Source organism: Crotalus tigris, unplaced genomic scaffold (assembly GCF_016545835.1).
Source record: "Crotalus tigris isolate CLP2741 ecotype Arizona unplaced genomic scaffold, ASM1654583v1 scf7180000017765.3138416, whole genome shotgun sequence".
In the NCBI taxonomy this organism is placed as follows: Eukaryota; Metazoa; Chordata; class Lepidosauria; order Squamata; family Viperidae; genus Crotalus; species Crotalus tigris.
The window spans coordinates 862,432-881,380 of NW_024096620.1; positions in this window are offsets into that span (position 1 = coordinate 862,432).

Sequence of the window (18,949 nt, forward strand, 5' to 3'; positions counted from 1 at the left end):
ACTTGCCAGGTGAGCAGCAGATAGGAGGGGGGGAGAAAGAGAGAGGGAGGGAGAGAGAGAGAGAGAAAGAAAGAGAGTGGGGGAAGAGGAGTGGTAGACCAAGGGCAGATAGAGAGGGAGGGGGAGAGAGAGAGACACACACACACAGAGAGACCCTTTTGACATCTAAAATGAAGATAACACTGCAAATATCCTTTTTTTACCTATGTAATTTTATTCTCTTAAAGCATTCTCTTGGTGATCATTGTTTTAATAGTATGGATATTCCCAAAAGTCATATTTTTATTTTTATTTTTAATGTGTATGTGCGTGTGCGTGTGTGTGTGCGTGTGTGTGTATGTATACACACACACACACACATACATACATATGTAGGTCAGAAAACAAATATATACATATATATATATACATACATACACACACACACAAACACACACACACACACCTATAATAAAGGTAAAAAAGGATATATGCAGTGTTATCTTAATTTTAGATATCAAAAGGATTTTGCGGCTCCCGGTGTTTTGTTTTTGGTGGGAAATGGGTCCAAGTGGCTCTTTGAGTGTTTTGGGTTGCCTGCCCCTGGACTAGACCTTCCCAAGTCCAGATGAGAAATCCCATCAAAGATTGTGGAAAATAAGAAGGCTAAGATCATGTGTGATTTTCAGAGACACGGGCAGGTACTAGCCAATCAACCAGACATCGTGTAGTGAACAAAGACTAGAAGAAAGCAATGGTGATGGATGTAATGATGTCAAGTGACAGCAAGAAGGAATATGAGAAACTGGAAAAGTACCAACGCCTAAAAAAGAGCTGGAGACAATGTGGAAAGTTAAAAACCAAAATGGTCCTAGTAGTGATAGAATTAAATTTTAAAGTTCTCTCTCTCTCTCTCTCTCTCTCTCTCTCTCTCTCCCTCCCTCCCTCCCTCTCTCTCTCTCTCTCTCTCTCACACACACACACACACACACACACGCACACACTTTCTCACTTTCTTTCTCTTTCTCTCCAGACTCAATAACTATTACACTTTGGACACATTATGGTTGGATTTACTTATACTCTTATAATACCTGAAGTATCAGATTGAGAACAGATTCATTTGGAAAAAAATTATGTGGTCATTAAGAAGAGTTGACGCCAACTTGATGGCACATTATTAATCAATCAAACCTGTAATAAAAGTAAAAGCAATTAATTCTCTGAAAACAAAGCCAGTATATATGGAAAGGATGAGATCTGGCACCAATAGATCAAAACAATTTCTGTGCAGTTTCCCCCTCCCACCAGTTCTAATTTCAAGGATGCCTCAAAAAAGAAGACAAAGATATCATAAATTAGTATTTTTTTAAAATCCTGTCCATCTTCAAGGTATAATCCTTTAGATTAGCTGGGAACACTGGAAGCCGTAAACCAACACATCTGGAAAGCATCAAGCTGTGCCTTATATCATTATTATACTATTCTGTAAATGAATATATCCCTATTTTAGAGGAAAGTTTTCAAAATTATTCTCCAGTTTAATGAAGTACATTTGACATATTCAAGTGACAAACTGAGAACTGCAATTGAAAATACAACCACCAACATTGGTGGGATTTAATTAGTCATGAATAATATGTCCTACCTTAGCTCTTGATCTAACCCTTCTTTGGACCTTTACAATGTGCTAGGTTTTATTAAATATTTTGCTCATGCAGCATATAACTATAATTGTAAAAATAGTTTAAAAATACTCTGGAACTATGTATATTTATTCATTACAATGAAACTGATGTGTCTACAATTCTGCTACTGATTTCAGGGCGGAAAAAAGTAAAAGTATAACCCTAATAGAGCCAAAATTAATGTGAGACTAGAAGATTTAGTTAGCTACTTATTTAACATTTTATCTATGTTTTGAGAGAGACCAGAATTTCTGATGTGACAACTTCTATTTAATCTATAAATATTTAGTATTCCCTGAATTGTTAGTGTTCTAAAAGTCTCAGACTTTTAAAATAGACTTAAAAATCCCCGGTAGTAGGTATAAATACAATAATAATAAACTGAACAATCAATAGCTTGTTGGCCAACATCAAAATTCAACTGCCTGATGGATACCTTTCATCCCCTGCCTCAAGTTGAATAGTCTTTCAGTCAATTTTCATTATGAAAGTAATATTACATTTCAATAAACATCACATGATGAATATCCAGCATACTACTTTTAATCCAAACGTTTTCCCATATTAATGGTTTTCATAGGAAACTGTGAGAAAAAGAAAGCAAACATGAAATGAAGGGATGTTTCTATTCAGCCGTCATTCCCAATTTGTAATAATCTTACTTTGATTTAGTATAATTATAGGAGAAAGGATTGCATGGTGACCAGATGTGGTGGGGATTAAAATCTGGCATTTCTAGAATAACAAATGTACAGGACAGAAATGATCTTGTATTGAGCATGGTTTTCATGGAAGCATGGGGACATAAATTGGAAAATAAATCAGTAGAAGATAAGTATGATACTGTGACATTGGAGTTAGAGAATCATCAGGGAAAAAAGCAGGGGAAATCAGTCTCTGTAGATCTGGAATTAAGGGAAATTCTGACTGGGAGACTGCAAAAATTGCTCTAGCAGTTGCTCACCTTCCCTCCTCCCAACTCCTCCAGTGAATTAAATCTTGGCCTGATGAAGGTTATAAAAGATAGTATGAATAAGAGACTTAATTCTCTTCTTCCTCCAAGCCATTTTTCTACTGGAAAAAAAAGTTCTGAGCACTGTAATAGGCAATTCTCAGTAAGCAAATACTACAGAGAAAAAGGTTGAAACTCATTACACCTGATATACTCCCCGAGTGACTGGAAACATATAAATGGCATAGTAAGAGAACTTTCACAGTGTAACTAAAAGGATCCACAGATATATTAATTTCAACTATTTCTTTTTTCCCAAAGAAACATTCTATCTTAACATTACAATAAAGAAGTAAATGCAATAATAACAAAAGGTTATCATCCAAAGCTTAACAATACAGTATGTTTACAGTATATTTAGAATGTTTTTAGTTATTAACTTACTAATTTCCCGGAAACTTTAATAAGGCTAAGTGTTTCCCCCAATTTTATATATAGTGAGGACTGAAAGACTATTAGATTATGTTCTCTGTATTTGTTTTGATTAAATTTTTGATTAAAGCTAAAGCAAAATATTTATTTCACTAAGAGCCCCAAATAATATTCTCTGTTTTTCCCTTGGATTTTTAAACCCATATCTACAATGTATATTCTTCTAGTATCATCTAAAGAAACATCACAGAGAAAGTTTTTTTAAAAATTGCTTTAAATCTTTTAATTGTGAATGTTAAACCTATGACTATAAAAGTCAAATGGGCTACCAGTTCATCTTTAATATCAGTATTCTGCAAAAACAATATTATTTTTCCTTTTGTTCTACATGTTCCAAATGAATTTTCCCACTGGTGTTTCATTATGACATTTCCTCTTTTAAGAAAAGTTCTTAAGATAAATTGCTTATTCATCCATTGATCTGTTGCAAATTAGAATACTGGGCATCCTAACTGTCTCTTCTTTTTAATTTCTCAGTGACTTGACATTGGCAGAGAATATATATGGGAACTGTGTTGGACTTGGTTTGTATGTTGGCATGCTTTTGAATATCCCTAGGAAGATGGCAGGTTTTTGATAATGGTTGCAGCCAAGGTCACAGATCTTGTACTGTATATGATTAGAACTAGAAAAGGAATGTTATAGTGTGGAGACCACCTGTTTCTGAATCTTGCCAGGGAACGATCTTATTACTGGATATTCTATTTTATTTCACATCTCTCCCATCTGGCCTCTGACTATTACTGAGCTAACCTATTAAAGAGTGCATCTACACTAGTGAATTTTTCAATCACCATTCTTTCAAAAGCAGTTTGAAATCCATAACTGCTCTGGTTTAACTGCATAACTATACTTAGAAATAACAAAACAAAAAATGAAGAGCACTACCCTGATGCAAGTGCCACAGGACCTGCAATAATTAAAATTTGTCAAATCATCCCTCCACCTGAGAAAGAAAGAAGGAAATTAAAAGTACAGAAAGTGTGAAGCTTTGCATTAGAATAGAATAGATCTGGAAGGGACCTTGGAGATCTTCTAGTCCAGCCCCCTGCTCAAGCAGGAGAACCTATACCAGTGGTGGCGAACCTATGGCATGCATGCCAGAGGCGGCACTTGGAGCCCTCTCTGAGGGCACATGCACCATTGCCCCAACCCTGCCTCCTCTCACAGCCCCCTCCTCACCAGCAGCCCCTCCCAGATGAGAGTTGCCCATGCAAACCAGCGCAGCCAAGGACACGGTAGCTAGGCAGCAGGGACAAGACTCCACTCTTGTGCCCCGTTGCACATGATGCTGCTGCAGGGCACGGGTGGAGGGCGTGGCCACCATGGCACTGCTGGGCTGCCTGGGTGATCTGTGGCAGGCTGTGGAGGTGGTGGGTGGCCCAGCGGGCAGGGCAGAGCGGGGATAGGGGACGGTTTTTGGGCACTTAAGTCTCTAAAAGGTTTGCCATCACTGACCTATACCATCTCAGACAAGTGACTATCTAGCCTCTTCTTAAAAATCTCCAGTGATGGAGTGCCCACGATTTCTGCAGGCAAGCTATTCCACTGGTTGATTGTCCTCACTGTCAGGAAGTTTCTCCTTAATTCCAGGTTGCTTCTCTCTTTGATCAGTTTTCAACTATTGTTTCTTGTCCTGCCCTCTAATGCTTTGTTGAATAGTTTGACCCCCTCTTCTTTGTGGCAGCCCCTCAAATACTGGAATACTGCTATCATGTCTCCCCTATTTCTCCTTTTCTTTAGACTAGCTGAACCCTAGTCCTGTAGACATACTTCATATGTTTTAGTTTCCAGGCCTTTGATCATCTTAGTTGCTCTTCTCTGAATTTTTTCCAGACTCTCAACATCTTTTTGGGGATATGGGGACCAAAATTGGCTGCAGTGTTTCAGATGTGGTCTTACTAGGGTTTTATAATGCGGTACTAATACTTTGTGTGATCTTGATTTTATGCCTCTGTTTATACAACCCAGGATTGTATTAGCTTTTTTGATTGCTGCTGCACACTGCTGGCTCATAGTAAAGTGATCGTCCATTAAGTCCAAGGTCACTTTCACAGTTACTGTTTTTAAGCCAGGTCTCACCTAATCTGTACTTGTACCTTTGATTTTTCCTGCCTAATTGTAAGACAGCTTTTCTCCACATTGACATTCATTATTTTGGATAGGTCCCATTTGTCAATATTTTTTGGGATCCTGAGTTTGTCTTCTGGGGTGTTGGCTACTCCTACCAGTTTGGTGTTATCTGCAAATTCCTTCATCTAAATAATTTATGAAGATATTGAAGAGTACTGCGCCTAAAACGGGTTCTTAGTTCTTCCTCCCAAAGAAAAGAGAATCTGTTTAATCCCTGCTCACCTCTTCTAAGCCAGAAGAACCCAGAGATTAATATAAATGAGCTTTAACAGTGATGGATTATACTCAGCAGTAAGAAACGCCATATTGTTTTAATTGATTCCAAATTTTCTTAAGGAAGAGCTGTTTTCTTAAAAAATATAATGTTTGTGAATATATTTATATCTATGGTTCATTCTAATATTATTAATGACATTGCATTTAATCTAGCAATTCCAACGTCTTTCATTAATGTCTCTAATTTACTCAGAAAGCAATCTACAGCATTTTCATTATTCAGAAACATACCTTCTGATAATTCTGTGTTGATTTACTGTACCATACAACTGATTAAGAGTGATTGCCTATAAAACCAAATATCTTATCTGTAAAATTAATAATTAAACTAATAATTAAACATAAACACACAGATGGAAACATTTGGCAGTATATATGGCAGAAATATGGTTGGTGAAAATGACAGAAAATGAAACTGACTTTTTTGGTTAGAAAAAAATGCAAAAATTCTTCTTATCGATGATTGGAAATCCATATGGACTTTTTTGCATAAAAAATCAAATGAATTTATGATTTCTGATTTTGATGATTAAATAAGATAGATTAAAAAGTTGAGAATCGCCACGTAACTTTTTAAATGCTGTATGATTTCTTTTCTGCTATTTTTCTGCTATTTTTCATTTTGCACCTTTTATTTTTTTCTTTCATTTTTCCTTTTATTCTTTTCTTTTCACACTACAGTACTTAGCCGGTATTATTCTTATTCTTGTCTTTAAAGTATATATATATATATATATATATATATATATATATATAATGTATATATGTAGGTCTTTGGTTGTTCGGGTTTTCTCCCGCGTAAAATTGGAAGTGTCTTGGCGACGTTTCGACGAAGTCCCATTCGTCATCTTCAGGCTGGTGTTTTCAGCTTCGTGCTTTAGCAGCAATGTGTGGTCTTAGCTGTTTCTTCCTTTTAACTGTCAGTGGGGGTATGAACTGATTGGGTGGGAGCTTGGCTGTGTTCTGATTGGGTGGAGGTGTGTTCTGAATGGTTAGGGGCTTGGCTGTGCTCTGATTGGCTGGGGGAGTGTTCTGTTTGGTTGTGCTCAGGTTAGTCTGAGTTGCAGAGGGGTTTAAGATTTTGGGCTGCCTTGCTATTTTTTTGGCTTCGCGTTCGTGGTCGTGCCTCCTCTTCATGGAGGGTGTCAGTTTGCTTCATGTATGGATTGGAGGGGTTTAAAGTGGCTAATGATGCAGCTGTGGTCTGGCTTCTGGTTTGTGGTCGTGCCTCGTCATCGGTGTGGCTTTGGGTTTGTTTTTTGCGTGGATGTGTGGTGGTGACATCCTGTGTGGTTTTTGTGAGTGTGGGTCTGGTATCCTTTTTTGTGTTAGGGAGTCGTTTGTCAATAAGGGCGGGTTTCCAAATGGCTGGTAGGCGGGAGGTATCATCTCGCTTGTTCATGCTGTGTGGGCGTTTTTCTATCTCGATGGCTTCTCTGATTATTCTGTTATTAAAATGTTCACTTTTGGCAATGGTTCTGGTATTTTTAAAGTCAATTTCATGTCCTGTGGCTTTAAGGTGTTGGACCAGGGAAGATGTTGGTTCCTCTTTTTTGACTGAGTTCTTATGTTCTTCAATGCGTGCACTTATTCTTCTGTTGGTTTGTCCGATGTATGTGGTGGGACAAGTGGTGCATGGGATTTCGTATACTCCTTGATTTTCTAATTCAATTTTCTCTTTGGGGTTTCTAAGGATGGTGGATATTTTTCTGTTTGTGCAGAATGCTGTTTTGATGTTGTGTTTATGGAGGATCTTACTGATTCTGTCTGTGGTGCCTTTTATGTATGGGAGGAGGGCTTTGCCGTTTTCTTGTTCTTTATCTTGGATTTTAGTGGGGGTTTCTTTTGGATTAGGTTTGTAATCTTATTTCTATGGAATCCATTGGATGTTAGTACATTGGTGAGAGTGTATAGTTCGGGTTTTAGGTGTTGTTCGTCAGCTAAGTGTTGTTCGTCAGCTAAGCGTTTATATATATATATATATATATATATATATTCTGAGGTTTTCGCAGGTGTTTGTATGTAGGTCTTTGGTTATTCACGTTTTCTCCCGTGTAAAATTGGAAATGTCTTGGCGACGTTTTGACGAAGTCCCATTCATCATCTTCAGGCTGGTGTTTTCAGCATTGTGCTCCTCAAAGAACGAAACTGAAAACACCAGGCTGAAGATGACGAATGGGACTTCGTCAAAATATCGCCAAGACACTTCCAATTTTACAAGGGAGAAAACCTGAATAACCAAAGACCTACATACATACATATATATATATATATATTTCTGAGGTTTTTGCGGGTGTTTGTATGTAGGTCTTTGGTTATTCGGGTTTTCTCCCGCGTAAAATTGGAAGTGTCTTGGCATCGTTTCCATGAAATCCCATTCGTCATCTTCAGGCTGGTGTTTTCAGCTTCGTGCTTCGAGGAGCAATGTGTGGTCTTAGCTGTTTCTTCCTTTTACCTGCCAGTGGGGGTATGAACTGATTGGGTGGGAGCCTGGCTGTATTCTGATTGGGTGGAGATGTGTTCTGATTGGTTAGGGGTTTGACTATGCTCTGATTGGATGGGGGCTTGGCTGTGCTCTGATTGGATGGGGGGGTTGGCTGTGCTCTGATTGGATGGGGGAGCGTTCTGTTTGGGTGGGACCAACACATACGCTTGTCCCAACACATACATTGGATAAACCAACAGAAGTGCACGCATTGAAGAACATAAGAACTCAGTCAAAAAAGAGAACCAACATCTTCCCTGGTCCAACACCTTAAAGCCACAGGACATGAAATTGACTTTAAAAATACCAGAACTATTGCCAAAACTGAACATTTTAATAACAGAATAATCAGAGAAGCCATCGAGATAGAAAAACGCTCACACAGCATGAAAAAAAGAGATGATACTTCCCGCCTACCAGCCATTTGGAAACCCGCCCTTATTGACAAATAACTCCCTAACACAAAGAATGACACCAGACCCACACTCGCTAAAACCACACAGAGGTGGTGCAGAGGATGTTGGTGATTTCGAGTCTACTTCTGTTAGCATCGTCGGGGTTGATTTTGGTCAGGCTGGTTTCAACTCCACATATAATGGTTTCAGTGGGGATGTGTTTGGGAGCGACTGCAAAGTTGAATCCTTTGGAAAGGACATTGGTTTCAGCTTTGGTGAGGATCCTATCTGAGATGTTATGCACTGTTTGTTTCATGTGTGGCTGAGGGGTTTGTTTCTGGCGTTCTTGTAGTCTTCGGAGTTTGTTGGTGTGTGTATCTGTCTTGAGGGTGGTCTGTGTTTCGGCTCCCCAGACGGCGAGTTGTTTGGATTTGTCCCAAAGTGCGGGGTGGATCTTGTTGCTGAGTTTGAGGTGGAGTGTGAAGAGATCTTTGTTAATTCGGTCTAGGAGGAATCTTTTTGTGTGAAGTTCATTTCTGATTAGGGCCAATTCTGTTCTTTTCAGGATCCGTTTGGTGGCTGCAGAGTTGGAGTGGAATTTCAGTTGGAAATATGTGGGGATTAGATTTTGATCTCGGCAGTTGCGTAGGAATGCGACGACGCTAACAGAATCAGACTCGAAATCACCAACATCCTCTGCACCAGCAAGCCACCCAAAAGCAACTTACCCAAAGAGGAACAGACAGCACTACGTAACCTGAAAGAAGACACTAGCGTAATAATCCTACCAGCAGATTACAAGGGCAACGCCACGGTGGTTATGAACACATCTGACTACCAAACCAAATTAACCAACCTACTCCAAGACTCCACATACAAACCCCTAAATACAGATCCCACCACCTATCTGGAAAAAACCACCAGATCCAAAATAAAAGCCTCCCCCATTAGCGAAGAGATCCAGCAAAGAATCATTCCCAGAGAGAAATCATCCAGATGCCCCAAACTCTATGGTCTCCCCAAGATACACAAAGAAGGAACCCCACTCAGACCTATAGTCAGCTCCATAGGCTCACCTCTACAAAACCTAGCCAAATTTCTCGCCAAACAACTACAGCCCTATGCAGAATCCATCACCTCACACGTAAAAAACTCATTCCAGTTTATAGAGATCATAAAGAAACAAAACTTACAGCCCAGCGACCTACTAGTGAGCTTCGATGTCATATCCCTCTTCACCCAAGTGCCTATCAAAGAAGCCTTGACAGCTATTCAAAACAAATATAACCCCCCCAAACACATCTTAGATCTGACCAACCACTGCCTATCCAACACATACTTCATCTATAATGGACAAAAATACAAACAAACAGAAGGAGCACCCATGGGATCACCCCTCTCACCTGTCATTGCCAACCTCTACATGGAACACTTTGAAACCCAAGCTCTAGAAAAATCGGATCACAAACCCAAACTCTGGCTCAGATACGTAGACGACACCTTCATAATCTGGCCACATGGGAAAGAAAAACTGGACAACTTCCTCACACACCTCAACAGCCTACACCCCAAAATACAGTTCACCATGGAAACAGAAGCTAACAACCAACTTCCCTTCCTGGATGTCTTAGTCTACAAGAAATCCAATGGCTCCCTAGGACACACCATCTACCAGAAGAAAACACACACAAACCGCTATCTGCACGCTCTCTCACACCACCACCCAGCACAGATCAACTCTGTAGCCAAGACACTCATCTCCAGAACAAAACGCTTAGCTGACGAACAACACCTAAAACCCGAACTACACACTCTCACCAATGTACTAACATCCAATGGATTCCATAGAAATAAGATTACAAACCTAATCCAAAAAGAAACCCCCACTAAAATCCAAGACAAAGAACAAGAAAACGGCAAAGCCCTCCTCCCATACATAAAAGGCACCACAGACAGAATCAGTAAGATCCTCCATAAACACAACATCAAAACAGCATTCTGCACAAACAGAAAAATATCCACCATCCTTAGAAACCCCAAAGATAAAATTGAATTAGAAAATCAAGGAGTATACGAAATCCCATGCACCACTTGTCCCACCACATACATCGGACAAACCAACAGAAGAATAAGTGCACGCATTGAAGAACATAAGAACTCAGTCAAAAAAGAGGAACCAACATCTTCCCTGGTCCAACACCTTAAAGCCACAGGACATGAAATTGACTTTAAAAATACCAGAACCATTGCCAAAAGTGAACATTTTAATAACAGAATAATCAGAGAAGCCATCGAGATAGAAAAACGCCCACACAGCATGAACAAGCGAGATGATACCTCCCGCCTACCAGCCATTTGGAAACCCGCCCTTATTGACAAACGACTCCCTAACACAAAAAATGATACCAGACCCACACTCACAAAAACCACACAGGATGTCACCACCACACATCCACGCAAAAAACAAACCCAAAGCCACACCGATGACGAGGCACGACCACAAACCAGAAGCCAGACCACAGCTGTATCATTAGCCACTTTAAACCCCTCCAATCCATACATGAAGCAAACTGACACCCTCCATGAAGAGGAAGCACAACCACGAACGCGAAGCCAAAAAATAGCAAGGCAGCCCAAAATCTCAAACCCCTCTGCAACTCAGACTAACCTGAGCACAACCAAACAGAACACTCCCCCAGCCAATCAGAGCACAGCCAAGCCCCTAACCATTCAGAACACACCTCCACCCAATCAGAACACAGCCAAGCTCCCACCCAATCAGTTCATACCCCACTGGCAGTTAAAAGGAAGAAACAGCTAAGACCACACATTGCTGCTCGAAGCACGAAGCTGAAAACACCAGCCTGAAGATGACGAATGGGACTTCGTCGAAACGTCGCCAAGACACTTCCAATTTTACGCGGGAGAAAACCCGAACAACCAAAGACCTACATACAAATACCCGCGAAAGTACAATAAAGGTTACCCACTGCTTCCAACTAGGATGTTTTGAAACATCTAGCCTACAGATCTGGAATTGCCCAGCTGTTTTCCATTCAAATGCAAATCAGAATTAACTCTGCCTCATTTCTTGCTCAGCACAATAGGCCTGATGCTACTCTACAAAACATAATAAGCTCTATATTGCAAGAGATGTTAGCCTTAACTAGTATAAATGGGAAGTCACTGGGAAAGCTCGAGGTTATAAACTCCCTTGGTTCTTCAAAATCATCACCACATCCCTAACAGAGAGTAGTATTTCTGAATATACAAGAACTGGCATGCAGTAAAGAGTAGTATTTCTGAATGTACAAGAACCGGCATGCAGCACTTATCCTACCATGTCACTACCATGTCTGTGCAATCCTCTAGACCAGGGGTGTCAAACTCAATTTCATTGAGGGCTGCATCAGCATTGCGGCTGCTCTTGGAGGGCTGGGTGGGTGTGGCCAGGGTGGGTGCGGTCTACTGAGTAGGCGTGGATGTAGTGGGTGTGACCTACTGGGTGGGTGTGGCCAGCTCTACATCATTTGCGTCAAGGATGCCTGTGGGGGCCTGGGCAGAAATGGGACAGATCGGAGGGTCTCTGGCAGAAGGGGGTGGGACCAGGGCAAGTGCCAAGGCATGGTCCACTGGAGGAGCTTCACTGTTCTCCTCAGGCCATGCGAGGGAGGGGGGCTAGATGGTGGTGCAGGCTGCCGGGAGCCCTGGATAGCAGAGGTCAAATATATTTGCATTTCCAGGCGATGGTGCATTTCTTCATTCCTCACAAAAGGTACACCTCCCCAGCATGCACCCAGGGGGTGGGGCCGATGCAGCAGGGGCTGGTTCCTCGCTGTTTCCAGACAGCCTTGTTGAGCTAAGACTGAATGCGTTTCAGCATAGATGGCCACCACAAAATTGTACATTGGCTCCCAGCTGGCCTGGGCCAGGGCCAAGGAAGCAGGGTCCGTTCCCTCACTGTTTCCAGGATGGCTTCGTGGGCCACATGAAACCACTTCGTGGGCCGCATCCGGCCCCCGGGCCTTGTGTTTGACATGTCTGCTCTAGACCAAAATATTCCCTGCTTATTATATCTGTATAGCACTGAGTTTATATGTAACACAGCTAAAGAATCTGTGTCTGTCTGCAATTGTGGAATGGGGCAATTCAGTGCAGCCAGCTCACTGCTACCAGTTCGTTATCACCAAGTTGCCTCTGCCAAGTCATTGGTGCCAAGTCACCACAGGATAACTCAACATGGCCAATTTACCATGGGGACAACACACCACAGGTGTCTGGAGAGAGAGGCAGGCGGGCAAGCTAGCAAGTGGCAGAGTGCAGAGCAGTGGCGCCAGGTGCATTCCATTTTCACAACCTCCCTGCCACCACTGCTGTGGGCCATTTTTGTGATAGTGGCAGTATTTGGGCGATGTGGCAGCTAAAATATAATAAAGCAGGGAATATTTTGTCCTAGAGGATTGCCCAGGCATGGTAGTGACATAGTAGGGGAAGTATTGCATTGAGTCTCAGAGTTGAGGCCTGTGAGTTGTCCTGTGATGACTTTGTGGTGATGAGTTGACAGCAGTGAGCTGGCCATGCCAAGCTAGCCATGCCAAGTTGTCCTAGACATCTGCAACTGCAGCTAAAAGAGTCTTGGAGTTTAGACTCATGTATTCAATCTATTTTTAGTGAGGCTCCCTCCCAGATAACTCTGTATAGGATTGAAACCTTCCACATCCAGTTTTCTTTGGAGACCTCAACCTTGAGATGCCACCACCCTGATCATCTTCCTAATGTAATTCATTCACTTTGGGTGGCACTGAAACTCATTCAGTTGCGAGCATCATATATGAAGAGATAATTGTTGTTGTTTTTTTAAAAAAATTATGAGTATGAATTCAGAGCTACCCATATTTGTGTTAATGGCCAGTAATTGTAATAGCTTTCTGAATTGTTTAGTTACAGGCTGATTAGCAGAGCAAACAAAACAGAAAAAAACCTTCTAATTACACAATTAGAAAATAAGCAAAGGGAAGATCCATTTCAGAATTGCTTTCACCAAGGCGTTGAGACCTGAAGCAGAAGGTTTTTAGGTAAAGAATAGTTTTCCCCAAGAGCCCTGAGAAAGGAATTACTGTGGAATTATAAAAAGAGGCAGCAGCAACCATCACTACATAGAAAGTGTAGTTATATATGGGTCAAATAATATATTTCCCATTTTTCTACCAGCAATGATATCCCTGTGAGATATATTAGGCTGAGAAAGAATAATTGTTGTTATGCTTTTTTTTTTTGGTAATATCTCTGGTATTCTTAATGGCAAGGAGGCAGGTGAAAGATCAATAAAGAAGTTATCAGATCATCTCCATGCCAAGTTGCACACACTGAGCAATTGAATGCAATTATTAAAGACACAAGATTCTTCAAGAAATGAATAGCTTTCTCCTTTGGAACCTGAAGTTGTAAAAACTGGGAATAATGCTTAGGTAAAACCTTGTTCATTATATTGTACTTTAAATTTGAGACATTTTCTAGGTATCAATGGAGTCCTTTCTTCTTCTAAGTAATCAGGTTCATTTTACAGTTTTACCAAAAAACAAATGCTTGCTATTTATCAGTTTAAATCTTCATACATAGCATTTACTGCAATCGTTTTTAAACATTTATTCTATTCTTTTCAGTAGAAAAAAGAAATATAATTATTAAATAAATGAAAGGCCTATATCAACAGATATTGACACATTCATCAGCCATGAGAATGAGAAAGAACTAAAATAATTAGAACAAGAGATACACACATGCAAGAAATTGAGATGTACAAACTTTTCATCTCAATAGGAATAGATGTGTAGCATTCTAAAGTTCAAGCATTTCTGTAACCCGTTAGTGGATTAGGTTTTAATCATGCAAACTTAATACTTTGGGGAGCCATCTGGCCCTCAGAAATTGAATAAAATGTGCAGTATTCATATTCATATGTATTAATATACAGGTAGTCATTGACTTATAACCATTCATTTAGTGACTGCTTAACAGTGAAAATTCTAGGTCCTAATTGTTATCATAGTCATGGACTACCTGTGAAAGCATCCAAATGACTAATTGTACATAAAATAAAAAACATATTTAGTAGTGATTCTTCAGTTGTGAAAGGTCCTACTAAGACTAGCTTACCTGGATCTTAAATTCTTTCTGGTCCTCTGTCTTTTAAATTATATTATAGTTTTACAATTTTTCGACCTTTTGTTTCTTTCTTCATTTCATCTTGATTAGTTGTTACATGTAATTTCTTTGGCTCTGTTGAAAGTAGCAATATTCTGTGGGTTCATTTTGTTTTGGGTAAAAATGTTCTTATGTAAAATCTATTTCAGCTTCAATTATAGGAAAAAGTGTAAATTACATTAAATCAAATAAGTAAGCAAATGAACATAGAATCAAATTACAAAATAATCCCTGCTGACCAAAATTGAATAACTTTTTATAAAAGTGGGGGTGAAAGAAAACAATAATGAGATACAGCAAAACCTGCTTTTGCTTTGAGAGTTGCCACTAATTTTACTAAATTGTAAGACATGAGATTTCCACACCTCCTCAAATATGGTTTGTTAAAATTAATTTGCATCTCTTTTCCTTTCTTTTTTTAAAAAGAAACAGAATGAATTATACTCAAATAATATATTTTTCAAGAACCTTTCTGTTGAGTCTGCCAGCCAGAATAGGCAGACAGAGCAATGGATGCCATTAAGAATCATTTGATAAAGTATATTATTTTTCTAATCTGTCATATTGCTTTCCTCTTGATGGTTTTTGATCTGAAAGAGATGATGGCTAAAATAAGAAGTTTTTTTTTCAAATTCTGTGGTGCACTCAGCAAATAAATTATAGCTGTGTTTACTGTTTACTTACTGGTTAATCAACCAACACAAGTATTTTCATACTGAAAACCAAGAAAAGTCTTGAGCTCTAGGTTGCTGCTATGTATTTTATTAGTCCCTCCTCCATATAATGGCAAACTGCTTGCCAATCAGTAGCTAGAAACAAAAGTGGGAAATGTCTTGGGAAGAAGTTTGTTCTGCAAACCAACATAGGTGAGTTTTAGATGAGCAGCTCTGTTTCTGATGTGCTTTGTTGCATGTAAGCTTCTGTTCCCCAAGTTATTTTTCTCAATGGAAATGAGTGATTTTGTCAATCATTTCCATTGAGAAAAAAAATGCAATTATTTAATTTTGAAACACATTTTTAGAATAGAAGAAAAGTTAATTCTAGGACCATGGTGGCAAACCTATGGCACGCGTGCCACAGGTGGCAAGCAGAGCACTCTCTGTGGGTACGTGCTTCAGCTGAGTTTTATAAAACCTTTTTGCTTTAGGCCTCTGCCACCATGTGCAAAAAAAAAAAAGTTCAATCAATCAATCAATTTCAACTTCTCGTGGGGGAAAAAAAGATCTCACAAAGTTGGAATTGATTGATTGAACTTTTTAGTCCTACCTAGTCTGCTGTTACCACCACAGTCACGCCCACCCAATGGGCCACATCCACCCAATGGGCCACACCTGCCCAAGGGCCATGCCCACCTGGCACCCGATGATATATAAGTGGGTTTGGGGTTGCAGTTTGGGCACTCGGTCTCTAAAAGTTTCACCATCACTGTTCTAGGACTTCCGGTTTGGTGTTTGACGAGACAGGTGGAAGAAGCTGGGCCCCTGGCTTCTTAGCCTGATTTCATTTTGCCTGGAGACCCCAAGGGGTTGGCAAGTTGCTCTGGAGGGGCAATGAAGAAGGAAGGATTCTCCAGGAGTGTGGACCAGATGGCGGTCAGTCCCGGTGGATTGAAGAAACCCTCTAAAAGGACGGAGGAAAGGCTGTCTGTTAAGTCCAGACAGCCCAAGTTGTTGCCAGCTGGAAGAAAAGTGAGGAGCCATGGCACTCCACTAAACAGCTGATTGTCAACAGTGTGCTGAACCTGGGTGAGCCTACTCTTTTTCCTTTTCCTTTTGGAAAATGTTGATCCCCTGATTGGGAAGAGCTATAACATAAAGATCCCAGAAGGACTAGGGGTGAAGAGAGTTAAAGACGGTGAGCAACTACAGAAGGGGAAAGGATTTTAAGGAATATAAAAGAACTCCTAAAAATTGAAGTTAGACTGATTCAAAATAAGACTACTTAACCTACAGAATGTGGAAAAAAAAATAAGTATAGTTTCAAGGGTAAATAACCTATAAAGAACTTTAAAAGAAAAACTTTGAAATAAGGGGTGAAAGAAGATACTACAGCAACACTAAATAATAAAAGAATCTGAAAGTATTTGACCTTGAAGCAACACCTGGTGTAAACAAAGTGCCTTTGTGTGAGATTACAAGTGAAAAGTCTTTCTACAATTATATTTGTTGACTCTGTATATAACTCAAACAGGAATTTCTTGGAGACAGTGGACATTTTACACCTGAGACTCTACTGGAAGATTTGGATTTGGCCTAAAGTAGTTGGCTCATTCTTTTTGGTTGGATTTTAGCCTAAGATAGTTGGCTTTTTTTTTTCCTTTTTGCTTGTCTTATTTTGTTTTCTCTCCTAAAGATATTGGATTTAGCCTAAAGTAGTTGGCTGCTCTTATGGTTCGGATTTTAGCCTAAGTTAGTTGGCTGGAAAAATGAATACATCAAACCTCACCAGACTTATGAAAAAGACTTCCTCTGCACCTTCTGTTGGAACACCTAGCCCAACAACCAGGGATCTATTGAAACAATGTTGCAGCATGAGAAAATAAGCACTGCTCAAAATGAGATGCAAATGACATTAAAAGTGATTCAAGAATCAATGCAAAAAAATCATGAAGAGACAAAAAGTAACTTTGATAAATTAAACAAACAAATCTTGGACATAAAGTCACAATTTGAAGTTCACCATCAAATGATTGTCAAAAATGAACAAAGAATCCAGAAAATGGAAAATAAATCAAATGATATTGACAAAAACATGGAAATACTAATGCAAGAAAATGAAAAATCAGAACAAGCAAATAAAAATATAGAAGGAATGGTGGCGATCATAGAAATGGAGAAAGGGGAATACTACTTAAGATTTCAAAATATCCCTGAAGATAGAGAAGAAGATATAGCAGTTGTGATTATTGATCTTCTGGCAGAGGCTTTGAAAGCAGACAGAGCAGAGATGCAAACGGAGATTGATGAAATATTTTAAATGAATTCAAGCTACGCAAGGAAATACAAACTACCCAGAGAAGTGCATGTGAGATTTATAAAGAAAACAACAAGAGATGAAATACTGAGAAAAGTTAGAAATGAACCATTACAATACAAAAATAAAGAAATTGTGGTCTTAAAGCAGACACCCAAGAGAGTAAGAGATACTCGAAAACAATATCATTTCTTAACTACAAAGCTGATTGCAAAGGGTATAAATTTCAGATGGTTAATGCCACAAGGGATTTTAATCAACTGGAATAATACAAGATATTGATTGGATTCAGTTTGAAAAGCAGAAGATTTTGATGAAAGAAACTGAGCATTCTTAGATGAAGGAGTGCAGCATCGACAAGAGGAGAGAGAAGATCAGAAACAAACAGAAGATGCAACTGAAGAAGCAATGATACAAACAGGAGAACAGAAAGAGAAATCTGATCAAGAGAGTGAAGGAATTGCTAGAGAACAGAGGATCACGAGATCAACTAGTCCAGCGGTTCTCAACCTGTGGGTTGCGACCCCTTTGGGGATCAAACGACCCTTTCACAGGGGTCACCTAAGACCATTGGAAAACATATGTTTCCGATGGTCTTAGGAATCGAGACACTGCTCCTCTATCTGTTTCCAGGCGGATGTACTTATGCAGACCAGTCACACATGTGTAGAGAGCAGCTACTGTGTAGAAAGCAGTGTAGACCCATTTTAGCCTCCCACTAGTCATCCACTCTTAGCCACCTGACTTGGTGCTCTCGGACATCATCCTCTTCTTTCCACCCCTTCAATTCCGTCTCCATTTAGCACTGAAATGGCACCCTCTTTAAATTAGGCGCCCAGGCAGCCATAGCTCCTGCCCTGAAACCAAGATGGACGCAACCATTGGCAAGCAGAGAAAGGAAGTCACTGAGAGCAGCTCCTCCCACGTGACATATGGGGAAGCAAAATGGATGAGTGATTGGAACTGCTGTCTCTTCAATCCTCGATCATGAGCAAAAAGAATCAGGTTTCGTATGTGAAGCTGGCCGAACCCACTTTGAGTCATTTCAAAGAGCGAATCGGCTATCGGGAGGGGCCCACTGTAGATACCAAGGTAACAGCATCAAACTCCCTCTCGTCTTTTTCCGTTCCTTTGACCCATCCTTTCCTTAAAATCCATTCCCAGATCCTTCATTCAGCACAAGGTGGAAAGTGGTAGCCGCCCCACCTATTCCCCACCAGGGCTGTGAGAGAGGGCTGGCAAGACTGGTGTCTGAATTTTCTGAGTCGGGACCACACCTGAAATACTGCATCCAATTTTGGTCATCACACTACAAAAAAGATGTTGAGACTTAATTGCAGAATTTCGGTTTGGCTAGTCTAGAGAAAAGAAG